Below are 13,097 nucleotides of genomic sequence, written 5' to 3'. Positions count from 1 at the left end.
GCCCCACATTGGGCTCCCTGCTCAGCGGGAAGTCTGCTTCTCCCTCTCCCACTCCCCCTGCTTGTGTTCCCTCTCTTGCTGTGTCTGTCTCTGTCAAATAAATGAATAAAATCTTTTAAAAAATATATATATATGTATTTCTAGAGGTTTTAATTGTTTGTGGTGGGAGGGTTAGTCTATTAAAAGCCACTCTACCATTACTAAAATCCTGTGAAGACTTTTAAACATGTGGCTTAATGGTTTGTCCTTTTTGGTGTTGGCATTTTGCAAATTGGTGACACCTTTGAAAATTGGTTTTCTCTCCTCTCCGCTGACTGTTATTCATGTGGGAGAGTTGTTTTAATGTTAATGTTTAATTTTTCCATCTGTTGTCTCAATTGTTGCATCGTATCTTTTTGCTCCAATATTGAAATTAGTAGATATGTGGGATACTTGGACATGAAAAAGCTCTCCAGATTACGGTTTGGTCAGCTCAAAGACCTTTTTGTTTTGCTTGGTATCTTGTATGTAGAGGATTTGTGAGAAAAAGGAGTCTGTTGATAGCTCAAATAAAATATAATGTGGTATTACGGAACACTGTTGCTAGAACATTCTATAGCACATGAAACATGGGCAAAACCATGGTAGAGACAAACCCAGCCATGAGAGAAGAGGCAGAGCGAGGAGTGGGTGAGATTCTCAGTGTGTTGAACTACCTTTCGGCACTAGGTTACATGAGACCGATGGAGTGTGGCTGTGCACAGTAGACCAGGTGTCATTATGTGACTTCCTTTTTTTAAGAGTTATGCCACTTTTCAAAGACTAAATTGTATCAAGGTTCTGTCTTCTTTAATTGTAACACTAGAACACTGGGACTGGAATCCTTGCGGATGTTCTTGTTATATTAATTTATTAGTGATGAGAAAGGAATGCAAAATATCACTGGCGGTGAGTTCTTACCAGGTCATTGCAATGGCATTCCTTTTAGAGGGGACCCTGGGTAAAATTGTGAGGCTGGCCGAGTTCCTCTTTGGCAATCCCACCGCCCCTTTAAATTAGTCCTTCTTGCTGTCTGTCTTTAACTGTCTCTTACTCCAGTAAGATACCCAGTGATTTCCTCGCTCTAGGAACAGTTGCCAATAAGAAAGATAGTGAACTCGTGTACTAATTCACACTGGAGTGATAGTGATCAATATCTTAGTGCTCTACCCCTCTGAGGTGTGTCTGCATATTTTAAAAGCTGCTAAAACTGTTATTTTATCCATGAGAAGTAGATTTTTAATGTTGACATTTCAGGAGCTATGGCATCTATGTGTGAGATATATTTTAGAACCTCAGATCTATTCTCTCTCTATGGGAGCATTGTCTTGTCAGTGTGGCTCAGAGGCTGGGGTTCAGCTTGAGCTTGCACATTGCTTCTGCTTTAGAGCCCAGCTCCCTTGTCAAACGCAGAGGCCATGATAGCTGCCTGTGTGTGTGTGTGTGTGTGTGTGTGTGTGTGTGTGTGTGTGTGTGTGTGTGTGTGTTACATGAGGGAATGGAGCCCCACCATGCACCTGCTACAGCTGTGGCTGCAGCTGGGTCCTGGCATTGTGAGAATGTCCCTAGCTTGGCTTCCCTCCTGGCAGCCACTCTAGATTATGCCCAGCCATAAAATGACATATTGGCTGATAGAACATTTGGAGCTTTAGTTCTTATCTTGGATGCTGAAGGGCTTTACTTAAGGAAGCACTCTGAAGTCAGGCTTGCCCAGTGTTCTCGGACTGTGAAAGGAGCATTGGCCTGGGATCCCAGAGGGATGGCCAAAGCTCGAGAAATGTCGGTTGGGCCTCAGGGTGCATCAAAGGCTGTGGTTTTTGAAGGTCAGATGTTAAAATGTGTAGTGCTTTGCCAACTGTAGGGTGCTGTATGAAAGTATGCTAGCCCACATCCCATCTCCATGTTCCTGTTGTTATGGTAGCAGGATTCCTCTCATTCTCCCCACCCCTGCCTGGGACCTCATGTATACTCAGCAAATTTGTTTTATTTTGAGATTGGATGTATTTTATATTAGAAGCTTCAAGAATTTAGTGAACAATGACGGATATGCTGCTGGCTTATCTCCATGCCTTTTTTCCTTTCATGGCCTCCTGTAGGAATTCTGCCACTAGCTGAGATTCTATAATTCCAAAGCTGTCCTTAAAAAAGGAAATGCTTAAATGTGGCAATGATCTGTGATATACAGGGCTGGTGTTAGGAGCTACTGACTACTTCTCGTTTCTTCCTCTCTCATTTTCTAATCTTCCGTTAGTTAGGCTGAAATACCTGCTAAGGCAAACAGTTTTTATTATTATTTTTTAAAGATTTTATTTATTTATTTGACAGAGATAGAGAGAGAGAGCACAAGTAGGCAGAGAGGCAGGCAGAGGGAGAGGGAGAAGCAGGCTCTCCACCGAGCAGGGAGCCCCATGCGGGACTCGATCCCGGGACTCCAGGATCATGATCTGAGCTGAAGGCAGTCGCTTAACCAACTGAGCCACCCAGGCACCCAAACAGTTTTTATTAAATGTAAGACATGGCTAAGAAACGACATGGGGCATACCTACCGGGTACAGACCTGTGATTTGCCAGAGATGCTGGGGAGATAACGATGGACAAGACTTAGATACTCTCCCGAGGGAGCTCCCAGGAGGGGGGGGCAGATGCACCCCATATGTGCACGGCAGGGGCCCAGGTCCTACCACGGGAACAAGTCCAAGGCACAATGTCAGCACGAGGGAGTATGTAATCAGATGAGCCGGAAGGTTTTTAGAGAAAGCGTCTCAGGGGAGATGATGTTTAAAGCAAGTTTAAATGATAAATGGAAATGCGCCAGGAGGGGAGGATATTTTAGGGAGGGAAGACAGTTTGTACAGTGGCACAGAGGTGAGACAGCAGCAGCAGGCTCCAGAAACTGAAAGTAGTGGGTTGGTTTTGGAGGTTGGGGAGCATGGGGGAGATGTGCCAGCGCTGTGGGAGGGTCTTCTGTGAAGGTTTGTCTGGAACAGTCTCAGTTTTGACTGATGTACCAGTGTAACTGTGAACAGTGCCACCTTTTACTCTGAAAGGGTCCTGGGTTAGATAAATGACACGGCCACATTACTTCTAGGTTAGGAGAGGATGGGGTTGCCAATGAAGGGTTCTAAGCAGAGAGAAATAAGATCTGATTTGGTGGCAGTGGGTTCAAGGGGCTAGGGGCAAGGGGGTGTTTGAACATAAGAGGAGACAAGGGTGTGGAAAGCTATTAAGAGACTGTTAAAGTTATCTAAGAGAGCGATTAGTAGAGCCTGGGTTCAGTTGTAATCCATGGGGATGGATAGAAAGAGAGAGACAGTTCTAAGACACGTATACGAAGCATAACCAACAGGAGTTGGCAACTCACTGGATGTTAGGGATGAATAAGGATGAGTCTCAGATGATGTTGTGGAGTCATTCACCAGGGTGGAAATATAGAGATGGAAGGGGATGAATTCAGCTTTGAATAGGTGGAGTTTGAAATGCTTGTAGGAAACCTAAGTGGAGATGTCTAGGAGGAACTGGGAATAAGAGTCTGAAGTCAGGCAAGAGATCTGGTCCCAAGGTGTAACTCAAGGTGTCAGTGAGAGATAGATCCATGGATAAAGGGGCCCAGTGAGAAGATTGAAAGCCCCAAATCAAGGTTGAACAACAGCAGAACTCTGTGGAACACAGCACATAAGGACTCTGGCTCACAGATTATAATCCGTCGAACTCACTCAAGCTATGTTGAAGGTTTACTTAATGAGCACCCGTTTTGTTTATATATTCATTACTCAGTAATGTTTGAGTGCTTACTGTATGCCAGAGACTGTTTCACCGGATGGTATAATAATGTCTTTCAAATTGGCATCAAAATATTTGATAATGAAATTTGCATAAAGAACAGAACATAAAAGGCTTTGAAAAATAATGTTTGAATTAGCGTTAACTGCGGTAGCTTCGAAGTTTGGTACAATGTGCTGGGTTCAGGTTTATTCTTAATGCTGGGTAAGAAGAACAGAAGAATCTGCTCAAAAACCTGCCATGAGGGCTCTCTTCCCTGAATTAAGATGGAACAAGAAAAACTCTTAGTAGATGTCTGTCTCCGAGCCGAAGGCATAACATTATCAGCTAGATCAGAAACCCATCACCACCGTTCATCTTAAGAAAGGCGTTGTTACTCTTGATCAGATGCAGAATTCCCCTAAGCACTGCTGCTGAAGTAGACACAGATGAAGTGATTTGTTACCTTGAAAAAGCTGCCTCCTGTCATCCTTTATTTCGTTCTGGCTAAGCCTTTCTGGAGCTAACAACTAGATCTGCTACCTAATCAAGCTGAAATTTATTATGGTGACAAAATAGCCATAGATTTTAATGCAGCCACTAGAGGCTGACAGAATGGCAGGATCTGGCCGTGTTTGATTGTCACTATGTTGGACTAGTTTTTACCTGGAAGAGTGGAGTAGCCAAAATACTACTACTACTACTACTACTACTACTACTACTACTACTACTACTAATACTACTACTACTACTACTACTAATACTACTACTACTAATGAAATAAAGGAAACTGATGAAAATACATGAACATGAATTGGTAACTGCTCCACTTGGAAGAGAAGTAACAGAAAGAAATTAAGTTAAAGTAGTGATATCTCATGTGAGAACAAATCAAAAAAGATGTTGCTGCATTGTCATGCTGTTAAGAAATACAGTGTCAGATTTTAAGATTGAGTTTGCAGAAGTAAAGTTGCCTGGACTTAGGGTGCCTCAAACTTCAATGGTGGGTCCCCAGAAAGAAAAGCATACATTTTGTGCCTCCTATTGGAAGCATGCCACACCATCCGTGAGGTAGCGTTGCTTAAAAAATAGAGCCTGACTCTGGTCAGGCTTCCAGATCTAACCATGAGGTTAGAGGAAATACTGGGCACAGGGGAACATTTTAAATGGCACCATGGGAGAGGTGCTTAGGTGGTCATTCGGTTGAGCGTCCCACTCTTGATTTCAGCTCAGGTCATGATCTCAGGGTCATGAGACCCAGGGTGGAGCCTACTTAAGATTCTCTCTCTCCCTCTGCCCCTCCCCCTGCCATTTCTCCCCCTGCCATTTCTCTCTCCCTCTTTAAAAACAAACAAACAAACAAAATGACATTGTGGGAGAGACTTGGTTTTTTTCAACAAAAAATTAGAAGAAAGAAAAGAGAGGGAGAGAAAATCAAAATAACAAAAGAGAGACCTATTAACCAGTTTCAGTATATGGACCACATTTTATTCCAATTCCAACACGAATTGTAAAACAACTCTCAGGAGACAACCGAGGAAATAGGCACAGTGACTGGACACATGATGATATTAATTATTAATGTTATAATGTTATTTAGGTATGATTATGATATCGTAGTTGTTTAAAACAAAAAGGGCATCTGTTAGAGATACTTGAAATGTTTACTGGTGAAATTATTTGATGGTTGAGATTTACTTTAGAACAATCAAGAGAGGGGAGGAGGGAAGGGGGTACAGATAAAATCAGATTAACCATGAATTGATTGATGAAGCTGGATGTTGGTTACATGTGGGTTTATTATACTCTTCTATTTCTGCATGTGTTTGAAATTGTGTTTAGTAAGAAGTAAAAATTAAGAGAAAACTACACATTTAAAAATTATCTATTTCCTGGACAAAAAACAGAATCTGGGTTGCCTCTATAACTTCAAAATGATACTTTAACTTTGAATACGTATTCCCTATCCTCATTTATAAATTAAAGCTGATGTTGGTTCTTTTTGGTCTGTATATGTTTTATTATTAGTTCCCAATTTTTATGTATTATGAGGAGGCAAGTTAAAAATTTTAAATGACTAAGGTACTTCGGTACTTTTTTTTAAAAATTCTAAATAAATATTAAGCCATGAGTCAAAAACGGCAGGTAGAAGAGATGAGTAAGATAATGCCCTTCATTCCATCGTAAAGTTCTCACTTAAAATGAATGACAAGTAAATCATCTCCTACTAACAATTACATAACGTTTTGTACTTGCCAAGTTTAATTTTAAGATAGTTTCCTAAAAGAATAAAGTAAATCAAAAGAATTAATGGTAGAAGGATCTTTATGAAGATAGTAAGACCGAAGTTTTAAGTGGACATGCTTTTTCCCCAGCGTTCCCAAAGCATGCTTGAAGGTAATCTGTACCAGTTTTGTTTTTGGTAGGGGACGGGGGTAACTTCTTAAAAAAACAAACAAAAATACAACCTGACAAAACACCTGTCATTGGTGGATTTGATGCTTGTCTAGAAAATTTTGCTAAAGGGGTGCCTGGGTGGCTCAGTTAGTTGAGCATCTGACTCTTGATTTGATCTCAGGTTGTGAGATTGAGCCCTGCGAGGGGCTCCACGCTCAGTGCAGAGTCTACTTGTCCCTCTCCCTTTCCCCCTTCCCCCAAACCCCCCACCCCCTGTGCTTCCCCCCGCAATGATATCTCTCTCTCTCAAATAAATAAATAAAATCTTAAAGGAAAAAAAAGAAAACTTTGCTAAAACTTTGAATTGCCCCCTTCTTTCAGACTCTCACTACATTACTTGGAACTGATTCCTGGGGACAACATGGAAGGTGCACTTGAATTCTGCTTATTCTTTTGCCAAAGCAGTGCATTACTGTGTAGAGTAAGATTCTTATTTTTTTTTTTTTTTGTACCATTGCCTCAGTTTTTAGCTCAAATTTCCTGTGTCAAACCGTTGGTTTATAAATAATGAAGTTCTCTGCTCAATCATTGTGACCACACGCACCAAGGCAGATGAAATGTGTTACTGTTTGAAAGCTGCAACCCACAGTTTCTCACTGGATCTCATACTCACAGTGCATGTCATTTTTAAAGGGAAAAAGGTTATTTCTGATGGAAGTTAATTTTCAGGATTCCTTTCTCATGTTTCAAGCCGGGTGACAGCATGTTAATTTAATTTGTTTTCAATTTAGCTTTTATAACAATTTTTGTTCCTTCGATATATTCAACCTGAGAAATGAGTGACCACTTCAGTTTTGGTCTAAGCAGTTCTGTGGCTACTGCTGGGAAATGAATGCCAGGGTGAAGACAGGGCAGGAGAGCAAGAAAGAGGCCTTGAGGGAAGGAGAGAAGAAAGGAAACTAGAAATGGAAGGGCTGATCTTTTTAAGGATCGAGATTAATTGTCTGGTGTCATAGTTTGCCTGTTCCTCATCTGAATCACAGCCAGCTCATTTATTGAACACCTTCTGAGGGACCAGATACTGGGCTAGGGAGTAATTTGACAGATAGCAGCATTAGCCCTTATTTTATTTTCTTTCTGGAAGCAGGATGGCCTCTTACCCTAATAATTGGTTACCTATGTCCATGCAGTCCCATATCTTAAGTCGTTTGCTCCCCACACCGAATTTCTGAGGCTGGTGTGATGCTCAGTGTGCAAATGGTGAATCCAGCACAGAGACACTGATTGTGCTGTGTTCTCTTGGAAAGTAAGTGTCAGACCCACACACAGCACAGCCTGGGGTGCTGAGGTCCCGTATCCTTCTAGGCCACCCACCTGTCTGGGAGGTGTCTCGTGTTTTCTCTTTATTCCACTTTGAAAGAAAATGGTCCTGTAGGTGGTATAATCTCATCCTCCTCAGAGTTGTGTCATCTTTTGGGATGATCTGTGTTTGCAAAGCTTCCTTTGGATTCCTCGTTTTTAAACCTAAAGATCTTCTCAGATGTCGGGCATGGATCAGAGAGCTCTGGAAAGACTGAACTTGAGATTTGCTCAAGCTTTACCATGATTATCTGTAGGTTCTCTTAATGCAGATCTTAAACTTCAGAACTCGGAAGGAATTAAAAAATAAGTAAGTTCAGCTTACGGTGTGGTAGCTGTATTTGCTTAGTTATAACCCATTCATCGTTGGCTTCATCCTGACTACTTCTCTTACTTTCATTGACTATTGATGGTTTTGTTCAGAATGTTTCAGTTGGTTCTCAAAGTGGGGTCCTGTGGACCTCTGAGGGTTCCAAAGACATTTTCAGGAGCTCTGTGGTTCAAAACTATTCTCTTTATAATACTAAGATGTTATTTGCCTTTTTTTAGTGTATTGACATTTGCTCAGTGGTACAAAAGAGACGATGGGTAAAACTGCTGGTGCCTTGGAATGAATCAAGGCACCAAACCATGCAGTCAACACTGTAGCCAGTGTGGTCTTCATTGCCAGACGATTGCAGGGGAAGAAAATAGTTTTGTTTAAGAATATCTTTGTTGGGGGCGCCTGGGTGGCTCAGTGGTTAAGTGTCTGCCCTCGGCTCAGGTCATGATCCCGGGGTCCTGGGATCAAGCCCCGCATCGGGCTCCCCGCTCAGTGGGAAGCCTGCTTCTCCCTCTCCCACTCCCCCTGCTTGTGTTCCTGCTCTCGCTTTGTCTCTCTCTGTCAAATAAATAAATAAAATATTAAAAAAAAAGAATATCTTTGTTGAAGCAGTAAACATTATCAGTGTTACTAAGCTCAACCTTTGACTCTATATCTTTATAATCTGTGTGATGAAATGCAAATTATCCATAAGGCACTTCTGCTGTATACTGCAATACTATTGTGTCTCAAAAAGAAAACCACTTGTATGCTTGAGTTGTTAGCTGAGCTAGTCACTTTTTTTTTTGTGGAACACCATTTTTACTTGTAAGAATGACAGACTATAGTAATGAAGTTTTGGGAGTTTCTCAGGTATTTTCTTAAAAATGAATGAAGTGAGCCTATTACTTCAAGGAGACAACTGTGAGTATTTGATACCAATGATAAAGTCGGATCCTCCAAGCCATAATTAGAATTTTGGAAAATTTTATCCACCATTATGAGCTTCTCAGCTTGCAATACTTAAAAAAGACTTTTCTCATGAGTTTGTTGTTGATATTAATTAACAACTGTGATCTTTAAATATTGTGTAGTAGGTCAACATTTGGAAGAAGATTCGCATAACTCGGTGAGCCCATATTTTCAAAATGACCAATACGACGTGTTACAAAACGATGTGTGGGTCAAGGATCCATTGGAAAGTGTAAGATAGACTAATGGATTTCCTGTAACAGTATGAAAAGCGTATTGATATGGTTTTAGATTTCACATTGCAACTAACTTTTAAGAAACAACCACTTGTCCAGTTTGATGTGATATCAAAGAATACTCACAATTATCTGAAAATGCTCTTAGAACATTCCCTCTTTTTCAACTACTTTCTGTGTAAGGCTGGATTTTATTCATATACTTCAACTAAAACAACGTTGCAACAGATTGAACATAGAAGCAGATATAAGAATCCAGTTGGCTGTTAAAGTCAGATGTTGGAGAGATTTGCAAAATTGTAAAACAATACCACTCTTATTTTTTTTGTTTTGGAAATTACAGTTAGCACTCATGAAGATGTTACTTATGTTGTCATGCGATGGATTTATTGTTTTAAGTGACTGTTTTTAAATGTCTCAACTTTAATTTCAAATAGGCAAATATCGATAAAGAAAATCCATATAAACCGAAACTCTGAGTCTTTAATTTTTAAGGCTATAAAAGGGTCCTGAGACCAAATTATTTTTAGAATTCATAGTTTAATTTTTCCCTTTATGTTCTTTTCACAAGTCCAGCACTTTTAATTTAGTGACCACAGAAAGAAGGAACTGACAAATATGTGTGTATGTTGTGTTGGGGACTGATGTTAGGTAACAATCAGGTCCTATAGGCAACAGAATAATTCAGCAATTTTTTGAAACTGTAATCCTATTTTTCTAATTATTTTTACTGTGCAATGTACTTTTTCAGCCAGTTTTGTCACAGGCACTTTCTCATAAAAATAGGAAGGTCAGGAAGTAACACCCAAACAACCAGAAGCCTATGGTGGTTTCTAACTTTGGAGATGGCTTTCGGAGTAGCTTTATGCTCCACCTTTGCTTGATTCGAACAGAACAAGGCAGTCACAGTACTTCTGAGCAAGTGGTCAGAGGTGTAAGCACTAAAAGCTGAACCTCAAAAATAGCTCAGAGATCTATGGACAGAAGTATCAGTAGATTTGCTTTATGGGGCACTTGCTTATTAACTAGCATGCTCCTTTGACATCAGGGTTCTTGAACACGCAGAGTCTGAATAGTTTCTTAATTTTCTCAAACTTAATTTTTTTGGGCACCTGGGTGGCTCAGTTGTTAAGCGTCTGCCTTCGGCTCAGGTCATGATCCCGGGGTCCTGGGATCAAGCCCCGCTCGTCGGGCTCCCGGCTCAGCAGGAAGCCTGCTTCTCCCTCTCCCACTCCCCCTGCTTGTGTTCCTGCTCTCACTATCTCTGTCTCTGTCAAATAAATAAATAAAATCTTTAAACAAAAACATTCTTTGTTGTTGTTGTTGTTGAAATTACATTAATGTATTCTCTCAGTGGAACTGAGATTTAGGTAAAATAGAACTGAATTACTTTTTTGATAGAAAAATTAATTGCTCCAGAGCCTGTTTTCATTACGCTTCAATCTCATTTCTGGTGACCCCTGATCTCTCCTCTTTCTGTTTCAAATGAACAGCCAGTGATACTGGCATCCCTTTTCTTAGGTCTTCCCCAGTAACACCCTGTATCAGTGGGCAGGTAGAGAGGAGGAAGACCTATTTCTTCCCTTCTCCCCTGAAACTTGTCTCTTGCATCAAGATTTCATTCTGGTGGGGCGCCTGGGTGGCTCAGTCGGTTAAGTGGCTGCCTTCAGCTCAGATCGTGGTCCCAGGGTCCTGGGATCGAGTCCCGCATCGGGCTCCCTGCTCAGCGGGGAGTCTGCTTCTCCCTCTCCCTCTTTGTGCTTGTTCTCTCTCTCTCTCTCTCTCTCAAATAAATAAATAAATCTTTAAAAAAAAAAAAAGATTTCATTCTGGTGTTTGAAATTTCTCTGTAGTCAGTGCTGAACGACTCCCTGCAGGAGGTTGAGAGTATGAGTGTGTGGGTGAGGGCACGGCGGCCTAGGTTTGAAGGCATGTTCTTTGCATGTGTCAGAGACTGCCTTAGGTTTTTGTAAATAGTGATTTCTCAAATTATTTTGGAAAAAATCAGTTTCTACCTCTATGAATTTACATTTGGTTACAAAATATACTGGGTTGAGCAATACTTCTAAATTATTACCACTTGGGTCCAGTGAATCAAAAGGACTATCCATATATATACACACAGAGAGCGCTTATGTGTGACCTTATGTTAATATGTATGCATGCACGTATTAATGACGCTGGTTCTCACAGAATTCAAACTTTGGTGTGCAGGAGGAAACAAACTATTAGATAAATTAATGTAATATGCCAAGTGGCAAGTGAAAAAATAAGGCAGAGTCAGGACAGAGAGGAGGGCTGTGTGTGTTGTTCTGTTCCTATCAGATGACCTTTGAGCCAGAGATCTGGAGGGAGGGAGGGAGTGGACCCTGGGGCTGTCTGGGTCGGGGGGAAGAGGGAACAGGAAGTATAAAGACCCTAAGTGTGTGTGGGGGGATGGTCAGTGAGTGAGAGTTGCAGCGGAACGTGGCTGGGCTATGAGGTCCTGGGGAGGTGCCCTGTATCGTTGCAGGCACAAGCTCAGCATCCTGTTAATGTCACTTTTGTATTCAGGAATGTGCCTTGTTGCTTAGGTGAAGTTCACCTATATTTGATGCTGGCTGATTGAGCATAATCTTTTCCCCTTTGGTTAGGGTCTTCATCGGTTAGAGTCTTCAAGAGTACCATATTACATCCATTTACAATGATTTAATGTGGGCGCCTGGGTGGCTCCATCGGTTAAGCATCTGCCTTCGGCTCAGGTCATGATCCCGGGATCTTGGGATCGAGTCCCACATCGGGCTCCCTGCTCACCTGGGAGTCTGCTTCTCCCTCTGCCTCACCCCTTCCTGCCAGCCCCCTCCCCCGCTTGCTCTTGCACATGCACTCTCTCTCTCTAATAAAATCTTAAAAAAAAACCCAATGTTTTAATGTAAGTTACTAAAGCCTAAACTATTTTGAGTTCATCATGAAGACTTTCCCAAGTTCTGTGAACTCCACTGTGATTGTTCTAGCTAAATTAGGATCCATTACACAGCTTAAGTAAGCATTAAAAGTTCAAATCGACTGTTGGGAGATATATAACACGTTCATGCACCTCTCAATATAATTAGCTATAATTCAATTCTATTTGTGGGTTGTTAAGAAATTACTCTTATGTACCTCACCCACTTAAAACATGGAAGACTTAGGCTTAGCTGGAGTCTTCTGTTCTTGAATTTGGTGGGAACTATTATTTGTTGTGAAGCTTTAATAAATGTAACTGATATACATCTGGTAAAAATCTGGGGAGGTAAATGGATTGGAGCTTGGTCTGGGGATGCTGTAGGGACTTAGTATATAGCTTTTAGAAGCTTAGTTCATATTGAATTTTGATGATACTTCCTATTTTGTGTAAATGAGTGTACTTCCAATATCTGAGTCCTTGGATTGGGATTTACCAATTATTGAAAATAGGGCCTTTAAAAACTATGAGATGGTAAGAGAGTACCTATTCTAGAGCAATGAAATCACTTAAGAATTTTGAAAAATATGGGTTCTCAGGCCCCAGACTGAATTAGAATCTCTGGGGAAGAGGCCCGAGAAACAGATTCCTAATAAACACTTTGGCTGGTTCTAATGTTTGACTAAGTTTTGGCACCCTTGTTGTATCCCAAATCATATCTAATGTGGTTAATGGAAAGTTTTGGCGATTGGAAGGTTTCTAGTTGAAAAAAATGTAGAAAAAAACCACACAGGGGAGTATATTACTTTGGTGTAGTCTTTTAAGAGTTGACAAAACAACCAATTTTTTTTTTTTTTTTTTAAGAGCTTTAAAAATACCGTGACATAGCTAGGTCAGGTTACAGCTCCTGTGCTTCTAGGAAGAGAAAATGAGACTCAGAGGCTAAGGGCCTTGCTAATGTCTGCAAACACTCAATGCCAATGCTGAGACTCAAGCCAGGCTTGAAAGTGGTAAAAGCAGGCTGGGAATGTTGGCTGTGCTACCTATCAGCCATTGGACTGAAGACAAGTTATAGGCATTTCCCTCCATCAGAGTAACCGGGATCAGGAAAAGGCAATTTAGAGTGATTCCA

At 41.0% G+C, this 13,097-nt stretch overlaps 1 protein-coding gene across 1 annotated transcript in view; it reads left to right on the top strand.

Annotated features, from left to right (window-relative positions):
• PRKCH (protein kinase C eta) overlaps positions 1 to 13,097 on the top strand; it is a 222,736-nt gene that overhangs the window by 70,592 nt on the left and 139,047 nt on the right. The window lies entirely within an intron of this gene.

This window comes from Eumetopias jubatus, unplaced genomic scaffold, assembly GCF_037043125.1.
Source record: "Eumetopias jubatus isolate StellerSeaLion01/CBP00866 unplaced genomic scaffold, mEumJub1_p1.0 scaffold_7, whole genome shotgun sequence".
NCBI classification, from domain to species: Eukaryota; Metazoa; Chordata; class Mammalia; order Carnivora; family Otariidae; genus Eumetopias; species Eumetopias jubatus.
The sequence above is the reverse complement of the archived record's forward strand: the minus strand, read 5'-3'. Positions and strand labels throughout refer to the sequence as shown.